Source organism: Oncorhynchus masou, chromosome 1 (assembly GCF_036934945.1).
Source record: "Oncorhynchus masou masou isolate Uvic2021 chromosome 1, UVic_Omas_1.1, whole genome shotgun sequence".
In the NCBI taxonomy this organism is placed as follows: Eukaryota; Metazoa; Chordata; class Actinopteri; order Salmoniformes; family Salmonidae; genus Oncorhynchus; species Oncorhynchus masou.
The window spans coordinates 67,644,893-67,670,568 of record NC_088212.1 but is presented as its reverse complement, the minus strand read 5'-3'; the positions used below and the strand labels follow the sequence as shown (position 1 = coordinate 67,670,568).

The 25,676-nt window shown below is 43.3% G+C and overlaps 1 long non-coding RNA gene across 2 annotated transcripts in view; it reads left to right on the top strand.

Moving 5' to 3' along the window:
* Positions 1–17,208: 17,208 nt before the first annotated feature.
* The window catches only part of LOC135548865 (uncharacterized), a 118,438-nt gene continuing 109,970 nt past the window's right edge, over positions 17,209–25,676 (top strand). For both annotated transcript variants that reach the window (XR_010456900.1, XR_010456899.1), the window contains exons 1-2: positions 17,209–17,431; positions 18,710–18,808. This is a non-coding gene — a long non-coding RNA (uncharacterized LOC135548865). The remainder of the gene's footprint in view (positions 17,432–18,709; positions 18,809–25,676) is intronic.

Here is a 25,676-nt window from a genome sequence, read left to right as displayed (position 1 = left end):
CCACCAAACTGTGCTGGCACATGATCTATCTCCCTGCCAGCTGCCAAGCCGACTTCCACTGCAGGGCAAAGCAGGCTAGCTGACTCCAATAGACACTCACAATGGTAAACACATACATACTTCTGTCTTAGTTAATGAGAGGGACAACCAGAAAACATTGAAGGAAAAGAAAAGGTTTGCATACAAAATACAACATTAAATCATATTGCACATGAAATATGAAATACTTTGCTATATTTTTTTTTTTACAAATGTGTCTTGCGTATTACTTTCATGTTTTTTTAAAGAGGAGTACATATGTTAATACTAGCTTTTTCACATGAAAGCTGTTATATATTATAAATGAAGAAAGGTTAACAGTCTAAATATGTGGATTGTATAAAGAGAGAATGGGGATTGTAGGTAAAGAGCCCTGAGGAGTTGTGTTTTATGGTTCATGGCTGTGGGACTATGTGTTTCCATGTTCACTGTGTAATGCCTGTGCTTTCATTACAGATAGAAGCATCATCTGGGGAAACCGTGGTTTAGGTGAAACAAAAATTAGAGAGAAGACCTTACTGTCAAAACAAGTGGAAGAGATACATATAAACAAAGATCTTTTTTTAAATAGGTCCCCTCTGTCATCCCCCCCCCCCCCCTCCTGCACAGACTGGTATGAGTGTAACCATGCAGGGGTTAAATCCATTGCACCATAAAACCGGAGCTGTTCATAAAATGGAGGAATAAGAAGCAGAAATAATATTTCAAGTATGATTAGTTCATCCGCAGGGCACCTTGTGCGATTGAGAAAGGGGGTGAGAGGGGAGGGGGCATTGTGCACGGCGAGCAGTAAATTATATCTAGCCTTTGAATGATTCCTGCAGATCCTATTACGACAGTGAGGAGGGGGTGGAGGGGGTTGGAAGGGGTTGGGGGGGAGAAGGGGCAGTTGGGAGAGAGAGAAGCAGCAGAACGAATCAGATGAATTCTGTTTCCAGCTGTCTGAATGGGGGTGGGGGGAGGGGTTGGGGGGTGATGTGTGTTGGGGTCCAGCAGCAGCAGGGAGTTTGGCTAAGGGATGGGCCGGGAAGGGGTGAGACAATAAAATATGTATTTGTTCCCGATCCAAAAACACTGTCATGTTAACATACACTTACCAAAACACACACACAATATATTTAGTCTTTGTTATTCACTCCATCTCTCCTCTTCCCACCAGCTCCCTTCAAAATGAGGAAAACAAAGTGCATGTATCCATCTTCTATCTCATTTGAACAGTCCCCCGCCCTCTGCTGCTGTGTACCCTGAATATTTGAGAGGCTCTTGTCTCCCATTCGTCATCTTGACTAGTGATATAGTAGCTGACACTAGCCGTTGCGTTAGTGTGCTGCTGCTGGAGATTGCCTTCGCAGGAGACATTCTGCATTTATTCACCCCACTCCTCTTTTTGGAGAGCAGTCACCCAAATATTGTGCATCATCAGTCCTTTTCCTCTCCAGGCGATTAAAACACACATAAGGAAAATCATCTCTGCAGCACTTTCCAATTGTATGGTGCTCTGTGAAAGAATAGGTATACAGATAACAGAAGAGGAAATATAGTGCATTTATCTGGATGAACAATAATCTCATTTGAGATAACTCTAACAACATCTTTGGTTGAATCTAACTGCTGCAAAAGTGTGTATCGGTTACTAGTCCACCATTAGTTCTTACCAGTGGAGGGGAGGAAGGCATGTGATGACACAAAGTAAGACGAGCTATATTGTTATTTGATAAGCTGATTTAAGACTTAACACTCCAAACCTCAGCAACTCTATGTCAATAATAGCTTACATGTCTGTTTTTAACATGCTTATTACATGCTTGAAATGATGCAATTCAGGATGAAACAACTTTATAATGCTATTCATTAACCATCAATCATGTCTTAAACTAATACTACTCTCAGAGTGTGTTGAGCGGAGATCGTTTTATAGAAGAATTTACTGACACAACTGTTGACATCAGTCACTTGTTCCAGGAGCTCAACATTCTCTGGGTATGAGATATGTAAACAGGTGAGCTCTGATGAGATATGATCCTGTCAACCAGCATCACATTACACTACAGATGTAGGATCTTAATTTGAGTCACCATGCTATAGCAGAAAAATAATCCTGCAGCAACAGGAAATGTGAATTATTATGTAGATTATAATTAATGGACATTTTTGTAGGGGAAAATCAAGCATTTCAGGAAAGTTCTCCTGCAAGAAGGTGATCAAATTAAGATCATACATCTGTACATGTCATATGCCAGCTCCTAACCACAAAAATCTGCCCAATGACAGCAATTCCCTAACCGCTCGCCAATGTACAGAGGGCCTGAGAAGATTCCACTCAGGTTGGAGATCAAATATCACACAGTATCAGTCCCCCACACTACTGTATATAACATGGGAAATAAAGTCTTTTCATATCAACACAAAACTTACAGTGTGACCCAGAATGAGAGTAGGGAATGTTAGCCATGTGTTTTTACTCATGTAAAATGTGTTAAATTACCTCATGCTTGTCCCTCTTGTCCAATGTCCCTGTTCTGTAAAAGCTGTTATACTTATGCATTAGAATATTAATTAAGTCCCATTTGAAAGCAACGTGTTGGAAGGGATACAAAATGGGTGACAGGGGCCGGACATTTAATGCAGAACATTAATAATAACAGGGGGGAGCAGGGGGAAATTAAAATGAAGGAGTTCTGCACCCCACCTCCCAATTTAATTGCAAATTTGAATTTCCTATAATGGATTCTGACATCTCAAGTCACCAAAATCCATCATTCTGAAGGGTATTATTCCTCAATGAACCTGTCACCCCACCACGTCCCACGTCTTTCTGCAGGGCCTGTTCAAAAGAAATGAAGAAGTTGAATTACCTTCAAATGTAAAGCAGATTGATAATTCACTCTCCCACACACACACAGCCTTGTCTCTGCTCTCTGCTTCCTATTCTGACTGCAGCACAGTGCCCTGCTCAGGGAGAGGGCCCCTGGCTGGTGAGACCGCAACTTTTCCATTCATTTGTAGTTCTAACATTTCAATTCATTTCTTGACCTTGACGATTGCATCTCCTTTTCTGCAGCGAGGAGTGCAGTACACCAACATTCTAATTTTAGCTGTGTTTTCTGCAACCTGAGCAGGTTATTCATGCTTTACTAACATAGTAGAGCTGAAACACACATAATGTCATGAATAGGTCAGGATACAGAGTAATAAAGAAATGATTAATGATGGTAAGAATATAAAATGGTTGCCCTGATACAATATGCATGCTTCTCTTATATTCCGTGTGTTTCATATGCTATGTATCACTGTGTTGCTGTTTTGTCTGAGGTGAACCCCTGCTATCGTTGCCCCCGATGTAGATGTAATGAAGAAATCACAGGTTCCTGTTCATCAGTGTAATGAATCGTGTTTCTGCTCTCCTGGGTGTCACTGGGATGGTTTTATAGTATGGGCTAGGCCTAGGAAAGGTCTGCCCCCCAGTGAGCTCATAAGCTTGGCTTTCACCCGGGCTATGCGGTCGAGATCACTCCTACAATAAGCATATAGACTTTGAAATGGGGTTTCTTTGTAGAAAAAGATGTGTTGTGTAGAGGCCTATAGGATTCCTTCATAACCACTGGAATATACACACAAATGCTGTAAAATGTCTGCTTAGCTTTTGACCAATGCACATTTTACATTCATTCTCTCGAATGTTCTATCCTGACATTATTGTAGCCTACATTACTACGATTGAACAAACTGCTGTATATAAATCATATTCATTCACTATTAAAATGTCTGATTAGTCGACATATCTATGCTACTAGGTATTGTGTAGAGATGGCAACTTGTCATGTGTGGAGCTCCCCATCTCTTACCATGACTCTCTAAAACGTATTTAACGAAAACTCAGGTTGAAATTAAATGACAGGGGAATAAAACAGAAGGGTATTATATGGTTATCGATTTCTATTGGAGTAAATTGAAATCTTTAATTGTCCATCCTTTTTCCTTTTTCTAGGACATTGTGCTATTGGTTATTGTGTACCACAGTGGAAAGCATGTGCACCCAACATCCTTGAGAGAGCGAGACAGCGAGAGAGAGAGAGAGAGAGATAGATAGAAAGAGAGAGAGAGAGAGAGAGAGGGAGAGCAAGAGAGAGAGAGAGAGATAGAAAGAGAGAGAGAGAGATAGATAGAAAGAGAGAGAGAGAGCGAGAGAGAGAGAGAGAGATAGATAGAAAGAGAGAGAGCGAGTGAGAGAGCGAGAGAGAGAGAGAGGAGAGCGAGAGAGAGAGAGATAGAAAGAGAGAGAGAGAGATAGAAAGAGAGAGAGCGAGAGAGAGAGAGATAGATAGAAAGAGAGAGAGCGAGAGAGAGAGAGAGAGAGAGAGATAGATAGAAAGAGAGAGAGAGAGATAGATAGAAAGAGAGAGAGAGAGAGATAGATAGAAAGAGAGAGAGAGAGAGAGAGATAGATAGAAAGAGAGAGAGAGAGATAGATAGAAAGAGAGAGAGAGAGAGAGATGGAGGACTGTGTACTTTCCCTCCTTCAATCTCCAGCTTTCATAACGAGCTTGACACACAAAAGAAGAACTTAATCAACAACCATTCAAATACAACCTTGACATTACATGGTTTTCAACATTTTCAACCATTGCAGCAATTACTGTCTTTTATTAGAGTAAAGAGCCATTCACAAAAGGTTCGTTGTTTCACAAAGCCTGACAGCCAGTGTTTCCACACTGCTGATGCTCAGGAAGGTAACGAGAGAGACGTCTTATTGACAACATCTTGTTTTGCTTTGGAACATTCAAACCTTTGTCTGGCTGCTTTTCTTATCAGTGTGATGACAAGTTGTAACAATTATTTATTTCTCAATTAAATACAATGTCATTTTTTTCATCCTATTGAGTCAAATGCATTGTTTTCTTTCCACAATGTGGAATGAGATGTTTTACATGACAAGAATATATTACATTCAAAGCACCTCTATAATCAACTATCTTGAGTAATGTTCTGTATACAATAGTGCAAAAGTGTCACCAGTTAGCAGTGTAGGCTTGGTTCTTTTGTAAGGATGCCTCTTCAAAAGGACTTATTTGTCCTGTTTCTCATTTGACAGTCTGAAATCGAGAGACTGCGTGATTAGAGACATATGAGTGATGTATTGAGAGGTTTGTGTGAGCTCCTACTAGATTCCACCAACCCCACATCCAAAGAAACAAGCAAAGGACAGGTTCATGGGCTTCGGACAAGAGGAAAGTGTGGAGAGACATGGCAAATGATACCGAGCATAAAAATGAGCTGTAAAGATGGACAGAAAAAAACGGACAAATTAAAAAGATAAGGCACCTGCCTTCTGGCGGAATACAAGACTAGCTGGCAGCCATGTAGCTGTTGATTCTTCTTTATTTTTGTAATCATTCAAATTTAATTAAAGGCTGGGGGAGAAAATGGCCTGAGCTTATGGTATAATGAGTTGCCAAGGGACATCTTTGTAATAATCTCAGTTTGTAACAAAGATGTTGCCAAGTTGTGGTTTGCTTGTGAGTCACTGGGCCTGCGTGGCCACATCCATTGCCAATAAAAATCCCACCGACCCTTAGGACTGCATTCCTTTTTACATCATTTTCAGATTGAACTGATTACTGTACTTCATTTTATCTCTCAGCCCTAATCGACAACAGGAAATTCAGAAGAAAGTGAAATCACGACATTCGTCATTTGACAATGTCTCATTTATCTTTATAATAAATATCTTCATTTATTTATCATTTATAGTTTTTAAATTGTGCAGGAGCTACCTGGAGCCAGGCTCCTGCACCTTGGGTCAAAGAGAGAGCTAGGCTCCAGCACTTACAGGTCCAAGGAGAAACGTATGATAAAAAGTATGATAAACTAAGGTTAGGGTTTGGGTTGACATAAAGCTAGGGTTAGGGTTGAAATGTTTGCAAATTTCTTGAAAATGAAATACAGAAATATCTAATTTACTTAAGTATTCACATCTCTGTGTCAATACATGTTAGAATCACCTTTGGTAGTGATCACAGCTGTCACACAGTCTTTCTGGGTAAGTCTCTAAGAGCTTTGCACACCTGAATTGTACAATATTTGCACATTATTCTTTTTTTAAATTCAAAAATACAACACTCCTTCCGTGGCCTCCAACTGCTTTTAAATGCAAGTAAAACTAAGTGCATGCTCTTCACCCGATTGCTGGCCGCACCCTCCCACACGACTAGCATCACGACCCTGGACGGTTCTGACTTAGAATATGTGGACAACTACAAATACCTAGGTGTCTGGTTAGACTGTAAACTCTCCTTCCAGACTCACATTAAGCATCTCCAATCCAAAATGCAACAAAGCCTCATTCACTCATTCTCCAAACATACCCTCGTAAAACTGACTATACTACCGATCCTTGACATCGGCGATGTCATTTACAAAATAGCCCCCAACACTCTACTCAGCAAACTGGATGTAGTCTATCACAGTGCCATCCGTTTTATCACCAAAGCCCCATAAACTATCCACCACTGCGACCTCTAGGCTCTCGTTGGCTGGCCCTCTGCCGCCAAACCCACTGGCTCCAGGTCATCTATAAGTCTTTGCTAGGTGAAGCCCCACCTTATCTTAGCTCACTGGTCACTATAGCAACACCCACCCGTAGAAAGCGCTCCAGCAGGTATACTGCACTGGTCATCCCCAAAGCCAACACTTCCTTTGGCCGCCTCTCCTTCCAGTTCTCTGCTGCAAATGACTGGAACGAATTGCAAAACTCTCTGAAGCTGGAGTCTTATATCTCCCTCTCTAACTTTAAGCATCAGCTGTCAGAGCAGCTTACTTATAACTGTACCTGTACACAGCCAATCTGTAAATAACACACCCAACTACCTCATCCCCATTATTACTTACCCTCTTGCTCTTTTGCACCTCAGTATCTCTACTTGCACATCATCATCTGCACATATATCACTCCAGTGTTAATGCTAAATTGTAATTATTTTCGCCTCTATGGTCTATTTATTGCCTACCTCCCTACTCTTCTACATTTGCACACACTGTACAGAGATCTTTCTATTTTTCTTTTCTTTTGTGTTATTGGCTGTATGTTTGTTTATGTGTAACTCTGTGTTGTTGTTGCTCTGCTTTGTTTTATCTTGGCCAGGTCACAGTTGTAAATGAGAACTTGTTCTCAACTGGCCTACCTGGTTAAATAAAGGTGAAATAAATAAAAATATTGATACACTATCCAAAGTCTTCACCATGCTCAAAGGGATAACCTGTGTCTGCCGATAGGTGCCCTTCTTTGCGAGGCATTGAAAAACCTCCCTGGTCTTTGTGGTTGAATCTGAGTTTGGAATTCACTGCTTGACTGGAGGACCTTACAGACAATTGTGTGGGCTACAGAGATGAGGTAGTAATTCAAAATATCATGTTAAACACTATAATTGCACTCAGAATCCATGCAACTTATTATGTGGCATTTTTACTCCTGAACTTATTTTGACTTGCCATAACAAAGGGGTTGAATTACTTATTGACTCAAGACATTTCAGCTTTTCATTTTTTATTAATTGGCAAAACAAAATCTAAAAACATAATTAACATAATTTTTTGTGAAGAAAAAGGAGGGAGGTTTGCGTCCGTGTATTGATTATAGAGATCTAAATGCCATCACAGTGGGGTTCAGCTACCCACTACCTCTCATTGCTACGGCAGTGGAATCCTTTCAGGGAGCGCAGTTCTTCACAAAATTGGATCTCAGAAGCGCATATAGCCTGGTGCGTATTCGGAAGGGAGATGAGTGGAAAACTGCATTTAGTACCACATCGGGCCACTATGAGTACTGCGTCATGCCGTATGGGTTAAAAAATGCTCCAGCCATTTTTCAATCCTTTGTAGACAATATTCTCAGGGACTTGCATGGGCAGGGAGTGGTTGTTTATATCGATGACATTCTGATCTACTCAGCCACTCACGCCGCGCATGTGTCTCTGGTACGCAAGGTGCTTGGTAGACTGCTGGAGCATGACCTATACGTCAAGGCTGAGAAGTGTGTGTTCTCCAAACGAGCCGTCTCCTTTCTGGGTTATCACAAATCCACCTAGGGGGTGGAGATGGAGGGTAACCGCAGTAAGGCCGTGCGTAATTGGCCGACTCCGACCACGGTAAAAGAGGTGCAGCGGTTTTTGGGTCTTGCCAACTACTACCGGAGGTTTATCCGGGGTTTTGGCCAGGTAGCGGCTCCAATTACCTCACTGCTTAAGGGGGGCCTGGTGCGGTTGAGGTGGTCAGCAGAGGCGGACAGAGCTTTCAACAAGTTGAAGGCGCTGTTCACGGATGCACCCGTGTTGGCGCATCCGGACCCCTCTCTAGCATTCATAGTGGAGGTGGACGGGTCCGAGGCTGGGGTGGGTCCCGTGCTATCACAGCGCTAGGGTAAGCCACCAAAACTCCGCCCCTGCGCTTTCTTCTCGAGTAAGCTCAGCCCAGCGGAGCGTAACTATGATGTGGGGGACCGGGAGTTGTTTAGCGGTGGTCAAGGCTCTGAAGGTGTGGAGACACTGGCTTGAGGGGGCTAAGCACCCCTTTCTCATCTGGACCGACCACCAAAATCTGGAGTATATTCGGGCAGCTAGGAGACTGAACCCGCGTCAGGCAAGGTGGGCCATGTTTTTCACTCGATTCCGGTTCACTTTATCATATAGACCAGGCTCCCAGAACATGAAGCCGGACGCACTGTCCCACCTTTACGACACGGAGGATAGGTCCACCGAACCTACTCCCATCCTTCCGGCCTCAAAGCTGATGGCACCGGTGGTATGGGAGGTGGACTCGGACATCGAGCGGGCGTTGCGGGCTGAACCCGTGCCTCCTCAGTGTCCGGCAGGGTGGAGGTACGTGCCGCTTGGTGTTCGGGACCAACTGATTTGGTGGGCTCACGTCCTACCCTCCTCGGGTCCTCCTGGGGTGAGGAGGACAGTGGGGAACCTTCGGGGGAGGTATTGGTGGCCTACCTTGGCTAGGGACGTTAAGGTTTATGTCTCCTCCTGTTCGGTATGCGCCCAGAGTAAGGCTGGGCAACACCACGGTTCTGGTGATTGTGGATCGGTTCTCTAAGTCCTGCCGTCTCCTCCCGTTGCCCGGTATCCCAACAGCCCTACAGACTGCGGAGGCATTATTCACACATGTCTTCCGGCACTACGGGGTGCCGGAGGACATCATTTCTGATCGGGGCCCCCAGTTCACGTCCCGAGTATGGAGGGCGTTCATGGAGCGTCTAGGGGTCTCGGTCAGCCTGACCTCCGGTTATCACCCCGAAAGTAATGGCAGGTGGAGAGAGTAAACCAGGAGTTGGGTAGGTTTCTGCAGTCGTACTGCCAGGACCGGCCAAGGGAGTGGGCGAGATACATCCCCTGGGCTGAAATGGCCCAGAACTCACTACGCCACTCCTCTACTGATGTGTCCCCCTTTCAGTCCTGGCACCGTGGCATCCGAGCCAGACCGAGGTTCCTGCGGTGGAGGAATGGGTGCAGCGCTCCAAAGAGACCTGGAGGGCCGTCCAGGAATCCCTTCAACAGGCTAGTGGACGGCAGAAAAGGAGTGCTGACCACCACCGCAGTGAGGCCCCCGTGTTTGTACCAGGGGACAGGGTCTGGCTCCCGACCCGAAACCTGCCCCTCCGCATGCCCTGCCGGAAGCTTGGGCCGCAGTGTGTAGGGCCGTTCAAAGTCCTGAGGAGAATAAACAAGGTGTGTTATCAATTACAACTCCCTTCCTATTATCGTATTAACCCCTCGTTTCATGTGTCTCTCCTCAGGCCGGTGGTAGCTGGTCCCCTACAGGACGGTGAGGTGCCGGAGGTACCTCCTCCCCCTCTGGACATCGAGGGGTCCCCGGCGTATACGATACGAGCCATTCTGGACTCGAGACGCCGGGTGAGGGGCCTGCAGTACCTCGTGGACTGGGAGGGGTACGGTCCGGAGGAGAGGTGCTGGGTACCCACCAGGGACATTTTGGATCTGTCAATGTTGAGGGATTTCCATCGCCTCCATCCGGATCGCCCTGCGCTTCGTCCACCGGGTCGACCTCGAGGCCGGTGTCAGCGCGCTGCGGGAGCCGCGCGTCAAGGGGGGGGGTACTGTCACGACTCTGACCGAAGGACACTCCCCTTCCCGTTCGGGTGGCGCTCGGCGGTTGTTGTTGCCGGCCTACTAGCTGCCACTGATTATTTCCTCCCCCTCCTTATGTGTTTATTGAGTGCACCTGTTTTGATTTAGGTAGTTAGTAGTAAGGCTTTATTAGTCAGCCGGCCCGCCTGGTTCCTTGTGCGGGATTAATTATTGTGACCGTCTGTTTGGTGTACTTGTGTGCACGTCTATGGGTTTTGTGTTTTCCCATTTTGTGTTTTTTTTCTGGACAGTTTAAGTCCCCCTGTTTGGGGCATTTGTTTGTTCATTACGCCCTGTGTTTTCTTGGGGGGGTTGTCTTATGTTCGCCATTTCTCTGTGCATTAAAATAGCACTCCCCTGAACTCTCTGCTTCCTGCACCTGACTCCTCACCCACTACACTCAGACCGTTACAGGTACATTCATGCAATGCCCCAGTGGCATTAAATTGGTAATACCAAAAGCTTACATTGATTTGGAAGAGTTCCAGTGTTGTGTTGGAAAGTCATAGCCAGCTAGCTAACATAGCATCCCTCTGAGCAGGGTGTTTCAGTAGGCTAAACTAGCTAGCTGCATTTGCTAGCTCAGTAAGTGAAACTGAAAGTGAAAAAAATGAGGAAATCTCTCTCTCTATTTCCCTTTTGCTTCTCCTTCATTTTGGAAGAAATTGCTTTGTTCAAAACAGTTCAACTTCTCACTACATTTTATACACGGCAGTCCTAGCTAGCTGTAGCTTATGCTTTTAATACTAGATTAATTCTCTGATCCTCTTTGGGCTGAGATCCCGCTAACGGGATCGATATGACAACAGCCAGTGAAAGTGCAGGGCGCCAAATTCAAAACAACAGAAATCCTACAATTAAAATTCCTCAAACATACAAGTATTTTACACCATTTTAAAGATACACTTCTTGTTAATCCCACCACAGTGTCCGATTTCAAAAGGGCTTTACGAAACCAAACGATTATGTTAGGTCAGAGCCAAGTCACAGAAAAGCACAGGCATTTTCCAGCCAAAGAGAGGAGTCACAAAAAGCAGAAATAGAGATAAATTAATCACTAACCTTTGATGATCTTCATCAGATGACACTCATAGGACTTCATGTTACAAAATACATGTATGTTTTGTTCGATAAAGTTCATATTTATGTAAAAAAATCTCAGTATACATTGGCGCGTTACGTTCAGTAGTTCCAAAATATCCGGTGATTTTGCAGAGAGCCACATCAATTTAAAGAAATACTCATAATAAACATTGAAAAAAGATACATCTATTATGCACAGAATTATAGATACACTTCTCCTTAATGCAACCGCTGTGTCAGATTTCAAAAAAGCTTTACCGAAAAAGCACATCATGCAATAATCTGAGTACAGCGCTCAGATAACAAAACAACCCAAACAGATATCGCCATGTTGTGTAGTCAACAGAAGTCAGAAATAGCATTATAAACATTCACTTACCTTTGATGATCTTCATCAGAATGCACTCCCAGGAATCCCAGTTCCACAATAAATGTTTGTTTTGTTTGATAATGTCCATCATTTATGTCCAAATACCTCCTTTTTGTTTGTGCGTTTAGCCCAGTAATCCAAATTCATGATGTGCGATCACTAGGTGCAGACGAAAAGTCAAAAAGTTCCGTTACAGTCCGTAGAAACATGTCAAACGATGGATAGAACCAATCTTTAGGATGTTTTTAACATACATTTTCAATAATGTTCCAACCGGAGAATTCCTTTGTCTTCAGAAATGCAATAGAACTCAAGCTAACTCTTACGTGCACGTGCGTTGGCAAGCTCGTGGCTCTCTGGCAGACCTCTGACTCATTCCCCTCTCATTTGCCCCCACTTCACAGTAGAAGCATCAAACAAGGTTCTAAAGACTGTTGATATCTAGTGGAAGCCTTAGGAATTGCATTTGACCCCATAGACACTGTACATTCGATAGGGAATGAGTTGAAAAACTACAAACCTCAGATTTCACACTTTCTGGTTGGATTTTTTCTTAGGTTTTTGCCTGCCATATGAGTTCTGTTATACTCACAGACATCATTCAAACAGATTTAGAAAGTTCAGAGTATTTTCTATCCAAATAATATGTTATATTAGCAACTGGGCCTGAGTAGTAGACAGTTTACTCTGGGCACCTTATTCATCCAAGCTACTCAATAATGCCCCCAGCCATAACAAGTTAATTGGGTGGACAACATATCAATTCATGCTGCAAGAGCTCTGATAGGCTGGAGGACGTCCTCCGAAAGTTGTCATAATTAATGTGTTAGTCTATGGAAGGGGGTGAGAACCATGAGCCTCCTAGGTTTTGTATTGAAGTCAATGTACACAGAGGAGTATGGAAGCTAGCTGTCCTCGGACTACACCATGGTGCTTCTCTGCTGTTGAGGCTACTGTTGACATTCTTTGCAAAATACTGTGTTATTCATTTTTACCCTTTTTTCCCCCAATTAGTAGTTACAGTCTTGTCCCATCACTGCAACTCCCTACGGACTCGGGAGAGGTGAAGGTCGAGAGCCATGCATCCTCCAAAACACGACCCTGCCAAGCCGCACTGCTTGTTGACACACTGCTCGCTAAACCCGGAAGCCAGCTGCACCAATGTGTCAGAGGAAACACTGTCCAACTGTTGACCGACGTCACCTTGCAGGTGCCCGGCCAGCCACAAGGCGTCCAACAGCACGATGGGACAAGGTAATCCCAGCTGGCCAAACTGCCCTAATCCAGACAGCGCTGGCCAATTGTGAACCACCTCATGGGTCTCCCGGTCACGACACAGCCTGGGATTGAACCCGGGTCTGTAGTGATACCTCAAACACTGATGCAGTGCCTTAGACAAAAATAGAGTGTTTTAATAAATGATTTGGTTCCGTGATTATATTTAATATACAGTGGGGCAAAAAAGTATTTAGTCAGCCACCAATTGTGCAAGTTCTCCCACTTAAAAAGATGAGAGAGGCCTGTAATTTTCATCATAGGTACACTTCAACTATGACAGACAAAATTAGAAGAAAGAAAATCCAGAAAATCACGTTGTAGGATTTTTTAATGAATTTATTTGCAAATTATGTTGGAAAATAAGTATTTGGTCAATAACAAAAGTTTCTCAATACTTTGTTATATACCCTTTGTTGGCAATGACAGAGGTCAAACGTTTTCTGTAAGTCTTCACAAGGTTTTCACACACTGTTGTAACGGCGTTCTTCTGTTGAAGGAGGAGCGGACCAAAATGCAGCGTGGTGGTTACTCATGTTTATTAAAGAAAATAGACTAGACATGAAATAACTGAAATGTACAAAACAATAGCCGGAACGTGAAAAACTATATACAGCCTATCTGGTGAACATAAACACAGAGACAGGAACAATCACCCACGAAACACTCAAAGAATATGGCTGCTTAAATATGGTTCCCAATCAGAGACAACGATAATCACCTGACTCTGATTGAGAACCGCCTCAGGCAGCCATAGACTACGCTAGACACCCCACAAAACCCCAAGACAAAAAAACACCACAATTACCCATGTCACACCCTGGCCTGACCAAATAAATGAAGATAAACATAATATATTTCGACCAGGGCGTGACAACTGTTGCTGGTATTTTGGTCCATTCCTCCATGCAGATCTCCTCTAGAGCAGTGATGTTTTGGGGCTGTTGCTGGTCAACACAGACTTTCAACTCCAACCAAAGATTTTCTATGGGGTTGAGATCTGGAGACTGGCTAGGCCACTCCAGGACCTTGAAATGCTTCTTACGAAGCCACTCCTTCGTTGTCCGGAGCGGTGTGTTTGGGATCATTGTCATGCTGAAAGACCCAGCCACGTTTCATCTTCAATGCCCTTGCTGATGGAAGGAGGTTTTCACTCAAAATCTCACGATACATGGCCCCATTCATTCTTTCCGTTACACGGATCAGTCGTCCTGGTTCCTTTGCAGAAAAACAGCCCCAAAGCATGATGTTTCCACCCCCATGCTTCACAGTAGGTATGGTGTTCTTTGGATGCAACTCAGCATTCTTTGTCCTCCAAACACGACGAGATGAGTTTTTAACAAAAAGTTATATTTTGGTTTCATCTGACCATATGACATTCTCCCAATCTTCTTCTGGATCATCCAAATGCTCTCTAGCAAACTTCAGACGGGCCTGGACATGTACTGGCTTAAGCAGGGGGACACGTCTGGCACTGTAGAATTTGAGTCCCTGGCGGCGTAGTGTGTTACTGATGGTAGGCTTTGTTACTTTGGTCCCAGCTCTCTGCAGGACATTCACTAGGTCCCACCTTGTGGTTCTGGGATTTTTGCTCACCGTTCTTGTGATCATTTAGACCCCACGGGGTGAGATCCTGCGTGGAGCTCCAGATCGAGGAAGATTATCAGTGGTCTTGTATGTCTTCCATTTCCTAATAATTGCTCCCACAGTTGATTTCTTCAAACCAAGCTGCTTACCTATTGCAGATTCAGTCTTCCCAGCCTGGTGCAGGTCTACAATTTTGTTTCTGGTGCCCTTTGACAGCTCTTTGGTCTTGGCCATAGTGGAGTTTGGAGTGTGACTGTTTGAGGTTGTGGACAGGTGTCTTTTATACTGATAACAAGTTCAAACAGGTGCCATTAATACAGGTAACGAGTGGAGGACAGAGGAGCCTCTTGAAGAAGAAGTTACAGGTCTGTGAGAGCCAGAAATCTTCAGGCATATCTCATCTTTTTAAGTGGGAGAACTTGTACAATTGGTGGCTGACTAAATACTTTTTTGCCCCACTATAGTTTAATCTAAGAAGGATAACTTTTTTAATGTTTTAAAATGTACATTTTTATGAAATTCACTGAGGAGGATGGTCCTCCCCTTCCTCCTCCGAGGAGCCTCCACTGACTGGGATGTGAACATGAAGCTACTGTTAGGATTAGGGTTGAACATAAGGCTAGGGTCAGGCCTACACTCTTAGAAAAAAGTAGTTCCAAAATGGCTCTTCGGCTGTCCTCATAGGAGAACCATTTTTTTGGTTCCAGGTAGAACAATTTTGGGTTCCATGCAAAACCCTCTGTGGAAAGGGTTCTACATGGAACCCAAAACGGTTCTACTTAGAAACAAATGGGTTCTACCTGGAACCATCAAGGGTTCTTCAAATGGTTCTCCTATGGGGGCTGCCAAATAACACTTTTAGGTTCTAGATAGCACCTTTTTTCCTAAGTGTGTAACATAACCCTAACCCTAATCTTGGCATAAGCCAAATATGGCTCCTCCACCTTTGTATTCCCATTCAACCCCTGGTGATATCCAAAATGAGAGACATGACGCTATTATCACCAAGAGCAGAGATGGCACAAGGCAACGTCACAAGGTAAACAACAGTACATCAACCTAAAAACAGAAGACACTTTTAACTAAAGCTGTCAACACATAGACCTATTTGCAAGCAGTGCTTCCACTAGATTCCTGCTCAAGAATATTGACAAGACATTGCAATGTCAAAGGTGATTATTTCAAAACGTGAAAAATAAGGAAAGGCTTTTATTGAATCTCACAAATTCCAGCCTCTGAGGCATCAGCCTAATCCAAACTTGTTGTTACACAATCCACTAAACTCTGCAGGTGATTATGTTGCACAGCATTCAATAGTCTACTGTGAAGTGATTAAAGCCTGTCTCTCCTGGACTGGTGATAATCAATCTAACCTTCATACATTGACTATTTATCCAACCAGAACATTTACTGCATATGCAGAAAATTAATAAGAACTGGAAATTGATAACTACAATGGATAGTGGCATGATATGCACAGAATAGGGAGAACAACAAGGTGTGTGTAAAATTTCCTTTGAGATTATCAGGAAAGGTTATGGATGAATGTGATTTGCAAGCAGCTTTTTATTGGTTTGTGTTGCACTGCATTAGCAAAACAGAGATCTCACAGGCATGCGATATTGTCTTTGTGAATTAAACAGTTTCCTCTGGGCAAGCAGATTTTAACAATTTGTCTAGTTCCCGTTGTGACGCAGGGTCTTATAAATGTTTATGAGGCTCAGAAGCTCTGCAGTTCACAGCACATTATAAGAAATAATATTGTTAGCAATCAGTTTCAGTATCTCTTATTCATCATGCACCCTGATAGCCGTTTAAGGCCAGGGAGTTTAAGACAGGAAACAAATATGCTCATAATAAACAGGAATAGAGGGAAGGCAATTTTCAAGTCAATAATCTAGTAATATAGCAATCATGCGGCTTTCAGCACGCTTTGCCTTATGATTCTCAACATGAACACATTCCAAGCTTACTGGGCAGCGAGGAGCAGCATATAACTATCAATATATTCTGCCCATTACTTTCTATTCTTCATGAAACAAAGGACCATTGGAAATTCAATTTCAATAAAGTGTCCTATATTTGCAAGGGAAAGAGGTTCCAAGGAGATGAAACCACTGTGCAGGCAGAATGTTATGAGAACATCAGACCACATGGGCTATTTTCAGTTGTAAGGGCCAGACATAAAGGCAAAGTGTGATATCACTGACCATACCTGGAATAAGGTGCAAGTAAAACAATTATAATAACACACAATCTGGACATCCCATTTTCTGATCTGTACAGGTACAGTGGTAGCCTATAGAGAAATCTGGAATAGATAATAACTTCGTTTTTTGTTGATTTTTATATTGCATTTAGCATTATACATGTGTAACTGTCACTAAAACAAATAGTTCTACTTTAATTCATCACTGCCTAAAAAGGTTGCCACACTCAAACAATATTTGCATCTGCCAGTCCCAAACGACAAAGGACAAGAAAGGGGACAGTCCAACGGACAGTTATGCACGCTCGTCATAACCCAAACGCTAGTTAGCTGTGCAAGTTTCCATGGAAATCTGGGACTTTCGCTCTCAAAACAAAATTGGTTCACGCCTCCTCGTGGCAATGTTTACACTGTGATTGGTTCTAAAGACAACGCGCTTCACAAAATCATTGCCCGATTGGCTAGTATCTCTTTTGGAAGTGGAACTGACAGGATGTGCAGGTGCAGAAGCGGGAGATGGGGACTTCCAGGCGGGTGACGTTAGAATGTGGTGACAGCGGTTAAAAACGGAACATAATAAGTTTACCACTGCATTTTTAATGCAAAGTAGAAGGGAGACTTTCACTTGCTGAAAGTTGATTAAATCTGTGCAAGGCGCCTCATAAAGCCACTTGGCATATCCGAAACCGAATGAAATTATAAGCAGCCGGAGTGCAACAGGTAATGAAGACAACACAACCATGTTAGCTAGCCAGCTAACGGAATTAGCCACATAATGATATAGCTATAAGCTAACGTTACCTATTTGGCTGCCCACGTTAGGCGACCCACTGGTCTTTCAAGAAGTTTATACTGCCTGTGGGTTTATAGCCATATCCTGGAAAACACTTGTGTCACTGTTTGTCAAAGTAGCTAGCTGGGTTGCTGCTACTATCTATCCATTTCACTCAGGAGATCTTGCTGAGGCTCGTGATGCAAAACACTGCCACAAAGATGTGTAATGAAGGTTGTGCCTCAGATAGGTGCGTGCTGTTTGCAGTTTGTGAAGTTAGCTAGTTCTAAATGTAATGTTAATGCTTTAGCCTGATTTGTTAATGAACTAAACATTTTATACAAACTTGTGGCTAAACCTCCCGTTAAAGAGATATTTTATCTCTTTCTCACTCTTGCTCTCCTCTTGCTTTCTCTCTCCATCTCGATCTGGAGTTGGTTCAATCTAATCCAGAATATGATTTGGTCAGAAGTGAGATAAGAAAGATTGGGGGTGGTGTTGTGTAAACATCAATATGAATTATATGGACAGCACCACCACTATCAAGATCATTCTCCAGGTCAAAAGCTACTCTGCAGCAAGATATGATTTATTCTCATTTCCTTTTTCATTACTTAAAATCTCACAGAAGATTTTGATGCAGCTCACTCACACATACCCACAAATAGAGTTGTTTTAAACCTCTGAGTTTTGGGCATTTTCATTTGTTCTTTCCCCAAATCTCACCTGCTCCTTTGGTGCACAGTTTCTCTTTATCTGCCATTGTTATAACTTATTAGTTGTCGGAGTGAAATGTGTTTTATAGGCCGCTCCTCAAAGAGAGGCTATGCTCCCTAGATTAATTACTGCTGTTAGAGAGAATATAACAAGGCATTGTGGTCTGAAGCAAGGGACTCTGGGTAAGTTTTTCAGCACATAATTAAAAATGATGAAGTGAAAAACAAGGGCTTTACGCACCTGAGGATTCAGGTATGTTATTAAAGCCATTTATTGTGTGGGCTGCTGCACTTCTCGACAGTCACAGTCCCTATGAGAGTAGCTGACGAGCATCAGTGGCCAGCTCAGACACTGATGCCCGCACTGAATTCCCATCCCTGTTTTTTTTACGGCGTCTCTCTCAACATGGTACTGTAGGCAATGTCACAATTTTCTGTTTTAGTTAAAGGTTTGTCATTGTCCATGCATCAGTTGTGTTGATGGTAATATGTGTTTATTTGTGTTGATAGATTACCAGTCAGAAACTCCTGGTGGAATTCCGGACCCTTTACCACGAGCGCCTTCGACGCATTGACCAATCAGATCACAGCCGGGAGGAGGCTCTGCAGGTAAACTGGTAATGGCGGTGACGCTCCTTGGATGTTTGGATGTGCTGGGGCAAGTGTGTTATTTCCACTAATGAACCGATCTTGCAAAGTGATGCATATCTGTGAGAATAAGCTAGAAAATGGTTAGGCCTACGTTATGATACAGACACTTAGTGACAGGCCTTTTATGGCAACTGTAACTGCTGGCCCTGCATGTGAAGTCTGAGGAGGGACAACAGACTGGACCTGACAAGGGCAGAGAGGAAACTTGGTGTTTTAGAGACTTATAATGCTATTAGCCTAGTGCATGGCTGCTAAAAGGTATAGTGCCATAATGAAAGCATGACAGGTTGATCAATGTTGTTAAGAGAATTACTGTCTTTACATCAAAAAGCTTTTTGGGTTATTTTTTAACTATCCCATTAAGTGGCCTTTATTGAATATCTTTACATCTCGGGAAAATGTACCTTTTAGCCGATGCTCATCAGTAAAAGTGGAATAAAATATTTGTTATGACGTAAAAAGTAATTTCCCTACCTGTGCATGCTCTTAGTCCTTGTAAGTCTATTACTAATTCATTTTCCTTCTCCTCAACATTTAAAGATTTTTCATATTCATCTCCACTAAAGAATGAGGAAAGTGATGAGGATGAGCCAATTCCGCTGCTCTCTCTCTCCCTCTTTGCATGTCATGTCAGTGGCAATGGGATGGGGTTGGCTGTGTGGGTGGGTGGGTGGGGGGCTGCACACCTTGAGGACTGGGCTTGATGATGGCTGATGAAAGTTTTAGTGAGCCAAGCCTGTCTCTTTGACTCTAATCACCAGAGGAAAGCTCCTTCTCTCAGAAGTATCCTCTCCATGGTCGAAGCAATGGCGGAGTTTGGAAACAACACAGCCTCTCATTTCAACTGCATTTATCTTTGGTTTGCGAAAATCCTGTTTGATTCACACGGTCTCTGACAGCCTCGGCTCTGGAAACACAAAACAGGCCTTTTAGAACTCTCGTCAAGGATTCAAAGAAGGACTAGTACAGTATATTAACATCTCTATTGCCTGTCCTATAATAGTGCTGTTTTGAGAGTTTAATTAGATTACATAGCATACACTATCTAATTTACTTGATAATTACCATCAGAGGGGTATGTCAAAACTAATTTAGGTATTTTCAAAATGATCTCTATCCAGTTCTGTAAGTTCAAAAATGTTTAACTTATTCTGTAGTACGTACAGTGCATTCGGGAAAAGTATTCAGACCCCTTGACCTTTTCCACATTTTGTTACATTACAGCCTTATTCTAAAATTTATTTAATTATGTTTTTCCCTCATCAATCTACACACAATACCCTATAATGAAAGTGAAAACAGGTTTATAGACATGAATGCACATTTATTAAAAATAAAAAACACAAAAACCTTATTTAACTAAGTATTCAGAGCCTTTGCTATGAGTCTTGAAATTGAGCTCAGATGCATTCTGTTTCCATTGATCATCCTTGAGATGTTTCTACAACTTGATTGAGTCCACTTGTGGTAAATTCAATTGATTGGACATGATTTGGAAAGGCACACACCTGTCTATGTAAGGTCCCACAGTTGACTGCATGTCAGAGCATAATCCAAGCCATTAGGTCGAAGGAAATGTCTGGAGAGCTCAGAGACAGTGTCGAGGCACAGACCTGGGGAAGGCTACCAAAAAATGTCTGTAGCATTGAAGGACCCCAAGGACACAGTGGTCTCTATCATTCTTAAATGGAAGACGTTTGGAACCACCAAGACTCTTCCTAGAGCTGGCTGCCCGGCCAAACCTTCCAGAAGGACAACCATCTCTGCAGCACTGCACCAATCAGGCCTTTATGCTAGAGTGGCCAGACAGAAGCCACTCCTCAGTAAAACGCACATGACAGCATGCTTGGTGTTTGCCAAAAGACACCTAAAGCACTCGCAGACCATGAGAAACAAGATTCTCTGGTCTGATGAAACCAATATTGAACTCTTTGGCCTGAATGCCAAGCGTCATGTCTGGAGGAAACCTGGCACCATCCCTACAGTGAAGCATGGTGGTGGCAGCATCATGCTGTGGGGATGTTTTTCAGTGGCAGGGACTGGTAGACTAGTCAGGATCGAGTGAAAGATGAATGGAGCAAAGTACAGAGAGAACCTTGAAAACCTGCACAGGACCTCAGACTGGGACGAAGATTCACCTTCCAACAGGACAAAGACCCTAAGCACACAGCCAAGACAAAGCAGGAGTGGCTTCGGGAGAAGTCTCTGCATGTCCTTGTGTGGCCCAACCAGAGCCTGGATTTGAACCCAATCGAACATCTCTGGAGAGACCTGAAAATAGCTGTGCAGCGGCACTCTCCATCCAACCTGACCGAGCTTGAGAGGATCCCCAAATACAAGTGTACCAAACTTGTATCGTCATACCCAAGAAGACTCAAGGGTGTAATCGCTGCCAAAGGTGCTTCAACAAATTACTGAGTAAAGGCTCTGAGTACTTATGTAAATGTGATATTTCCATAAAACATTTTTTTTAAAATTAAAAAACCTGTTTTTGCTTTGTCGTTATGGGGCATTGTGTGTAGATTATTTAATCAATTTTAGAATGGATTTTAGAATAAGGCTGTAATATTCCCAAAATGTGGAAAAAGTCAAGGGGTCTGAATACTTTCTGAATGCTCTGTAAGCGTAGAGTAGACCCATGGCCTGTAAGGACCTTTAATGATGGCTTGTAGACTGTCCCCTGCTCTCTGCTCTCTGCCTCAGTACCAGTATATGTGTAGTGGTGTCTCTTGGACCCCATATCTCCTCTCAGTCCCTGGTCACAGTGGGCCATTTATCTGGCCATATTGAGAAGCCCCAACAGCCGTTGTTTTCCAAGTGTCTGTTGTTTCCAAGTGACCATTTTAGCCATCATTTAGGGAGTGTAAACAGTGGTCCACATTGTAAAAAATATTCCCTCCTCCCTATTTCCTACCACAAAGACTTCAGCTACCATGCTTTTATAGAGTAACATCTCTTAACCTGACAGAGACTGAAGAGTCGAGCTGCTCCCCAGTGCATTGTGGGTACACAAGCTTGTTGGCGATATGAGGTTTCTCTTTGACCAATGGAAGGACAAGCCCAGGCTTGATCAATGTATTCTAACACTTCAAACCTCACAGGTAGTCCTAATCAGTATCAGTAAATAACAGAGAGAAGCTATGTGAGGACTTTGGATTTACTGGACATTGTGTGATGTGACTTCTTCCACATTTAAGAAAATAAATGATTGATTACTATCTCTCACAAGTGCAGTTATGATCCAGTGGTGTTGAGGGATGCCATCCCTTCAATATATTCTCAAGGAAGATAGGGGCTTGGAGGGGGAGTGTGTAAGTGAAAGCGGTCATCCCCCTCTTCAAAGGGGGAGACACTCTAGACCCAAACTGTTACAGACCTATATCTATCCCACCCTGCCTTTCCAAGGTCTTCGAAAGCCAAGTTAACAAACAGATCCCCGACCATTTCGTATCCCATCGTACTTTCTCCGCTATGCAATCTAGTTTCCGAGCTGGTCATGGGTGCACCTCAGCCACGCTCAAGGTCCTAAACGATATAACCGCCATCGATAAAAGAAAATACTGTGCAGCCGTATTCATCGACCTGGCCAAGGCTTTCGACTCTGTCAATCACCTCATTCTTATTGGCAGACTCAACAACCTTGGTTTCTCAAATGACTGCATCGCCTGGTTCACCAACTACTTCTCAGACAGAGTTCAGTGTCAAATCGGAGGGCCTGTTGTCCGGACCTCTGTCAGTCTCTGTGGGGGTGCTACAAGGATAAATTCTCGGGCCGACTCTTTTCTCTGTATATATCAATGAAGTCGCTCTTGCTGCTGGTGATTCTCTGATCCACCTTTACGCAGACGACACCGTTCTGTATACTTCTGGTCCTTCTTTGGACACTGTGTTAACAAGCCTCCAGACGAGCTTCAATGGCATACAACTCTCCTTCCGTGGCCTCAAACTGCTCTTAAATGCAAGTAAAACTAAATGCATGCTGTTCAACCGATCGCTGCCCGCACCTGCCCGCCCGTCTAGCATCACTACTCTGGAAGGTTCTGACTTAGAATATGTGGACAACTACAAATACCGAGGTGTCTGGTTAGACTGTCAACTCAACTTCCAGACTCACATTAAGCATTTCCAATCCAAAATTAAATCTAGAATCAGCTTCCTATTTCGCAACAAAGCATCCTTCACTCATGTTGCCAAACATACCCTCGTAAAACTGACTATCCTACCGTTCCTTGACTTCGGCGATGACATTAACAAAATAACCTCCAACACTCTACTCAGCAAATTGGATGCAGTCTATCACAGTGCCATCCATTTTGTCACCAAAGCCCCATATACCACCCACCACTGCGACCTGTACAGTCGTAGCCAAAAGTTTTGAGAATGACACAAATATTAATTTTCATAAAGTCTGCTGCCTCAGTTGTATGATGGCAATTTGCATATACTCCAGAATGTTATGAAGAGTGATCAGATGAATTGCAATTAATTGCAAAGTCCCTCTTTGCCATGCAAATGAATGAAACATTTCCCCTGCATTTCATTCAGCCTTGCCACAAAAGGACCAGCTGACATCATGTCAGTGATTCTCTCGTTAAAACAGGTGTGAGTGTTGACGAGGACAAGGCTGGAGATCACTCTGTCATGCTGACTGAGTTCGTATAACAGACTGGAAGCTTCAAAAGGAGGGTGGTGCTTGGAATCATTGTTCTTCCGCTGTCAACCATGGTTCAAATCAAACCATCAAATCAAATTTTATTTGCCACATACACATGGTTAGCAGATGTTAATGCGAGTGTAGCGAAATGCTTGTGCTTCCAGTTCCGACAATGCAGTAATAACCAACAAGTAATCTAACTAACAATTCCAAAACTAATATCTTATACACAGTGTAAGGGGATAAAGAATATGTACATAAAGATATGAATGAGTGATGGTGCAGAGCAGCATAGGCAAGATACAGTAGATGATATTGAGTACAGTATATACATATGAGATGAGTATGTAAACAAAGTGGCATAGTTAAAGTGGCTAGTGATACATGTATTACATAAGGATGCAGTAGATGATAGAGTACAGTATATACGTATACATATGAGATGAATAATGTAGGGTATGTAAACATTATATTAGGTAGCATTGTTTAAAGTGGCTAGTGATATATTTTACATCCTTTCCTATCAATTCCCATTATTGAAGTGGCTGGAGTTGAGTCAGTGTGTTTGCAGCAGCCACTCAATGCTAGTGGTTGCTGTTTACCAGTCTGATGGCCTTGAGATAGAAGCTGTTTTTCAGTCTCTCGGTCCCAGCTTTGATGCACCTATACTGACCTCGCCTTCTGGATGATAGCGGGGTGAACAGGCAGTGGCTCGGGTGGGTGTTGTCCTTGATGATCTTTATGGCCTTCCTGTAACATCGGGTGGTGTAGGTGTCCTGGAGGGCAGGTAGTTTGTTCCCGGTGGTACGTTGTGCAAGGAAACGATACGTTACCTGCAAGGAAACGTGCCATCATCATTGCTCTGCACAAAAAGGGCTTCACAGGCAAGGATATTGCAGCCAGTAAGATTGCACCTAAATCAACCATTTATCGGATCATCTAGACCTTCAAGGAGAGTGGTTCAAATGTTGTGAAGAAGGCTTCGGGGCGCCCAAGAAAGTCCAGCAAGTGCCAGGACCGTCTCCTAAAGTTGATTCAGCTGCAGGATCGTGGCACCACCAGTATAGAGCTTGCTCAGGAATGGCAGCAGGCAAGTGTGAGTGCACCTGCAAGCACAGAGAGGCGAAGACTTTTGGAGGATGGCCTGGTGTCAAGAAGGGCAGTAAAGAAGCCACTTCTCTCCAGGAAGAACATCAGTGACAGACTGATATTCTGCAAAGGGTACAGGGATTGGACTGCTGAGGACTGGGGTAAAGTCATTTTCTCTGATGAATCCCCTTTCCGATTGTTTGGGGCATCTGGAAAAAAGCTTGTCCGGAGAAGACAACGTGAGCGCTACCATCAGTCCTGTGTCATGCCAAGATAAAGCATCCTGAACCCATCCACACACAATTTTGCTGAAGAACACAGCCACGAATAAAGAATGGTACCAACACATCCTCCAAGAGCAACTTCTCCCAACCATCCAGGAACAGTTTGGTGGCGAACAATGCCTTTTCCGGCATGATGGAGCACCGTGCCATAAGTGGCTCGGGGAACAAAACATAGATATTTTTGGTCCATGGCCAGGAAACTCAACAGACCTTAATCCCATTGAGAACTTGTGGTCAATCCTCAAGAGGCAGGTGGACAAACAAAAACCTACAAATTCTGACAAACTCCAAGCATTGATTATGCAGGAATTTTATTTTACTAGGCAAGTCAGTTAAGAACAAATTCTTATTTTCAATGACTGCCTAGGAACAGTGGGTTAACTGCCTGTTCAGGGGCAGAACGACAGATTTTTACCTTGGGGATATGAACTTGCAACCTTTCGGTTACTAGTCCAATGCTCTAACCACTAGGCTACCCTGCTGCCCCAAGAATGGGCTGCCATCACTCAGGAGGTAGGCCAGAAGTTAATTGATAGCATGCCCGGGTGGATTTCAGAGGTCTTGAAAAGAAGGGTCAACACTGCAAAAATGGACTCTTTGCATGAACTTCATGTAATTGTCAATAAAAGCCTTTGACACTTCTGAAATGCTTGTAATTATACTTTAGTATTCCGTAGTAACGTCTGACAAAAATATCTAAAGACACTGAAGCAGCAAGCTTTGTGGAAGTTTGTGTCATGTGGAATATTGTGTCATTCTCAAAACTTTTGGCCACGACTGTATGCTCTCGTTGGGTGGC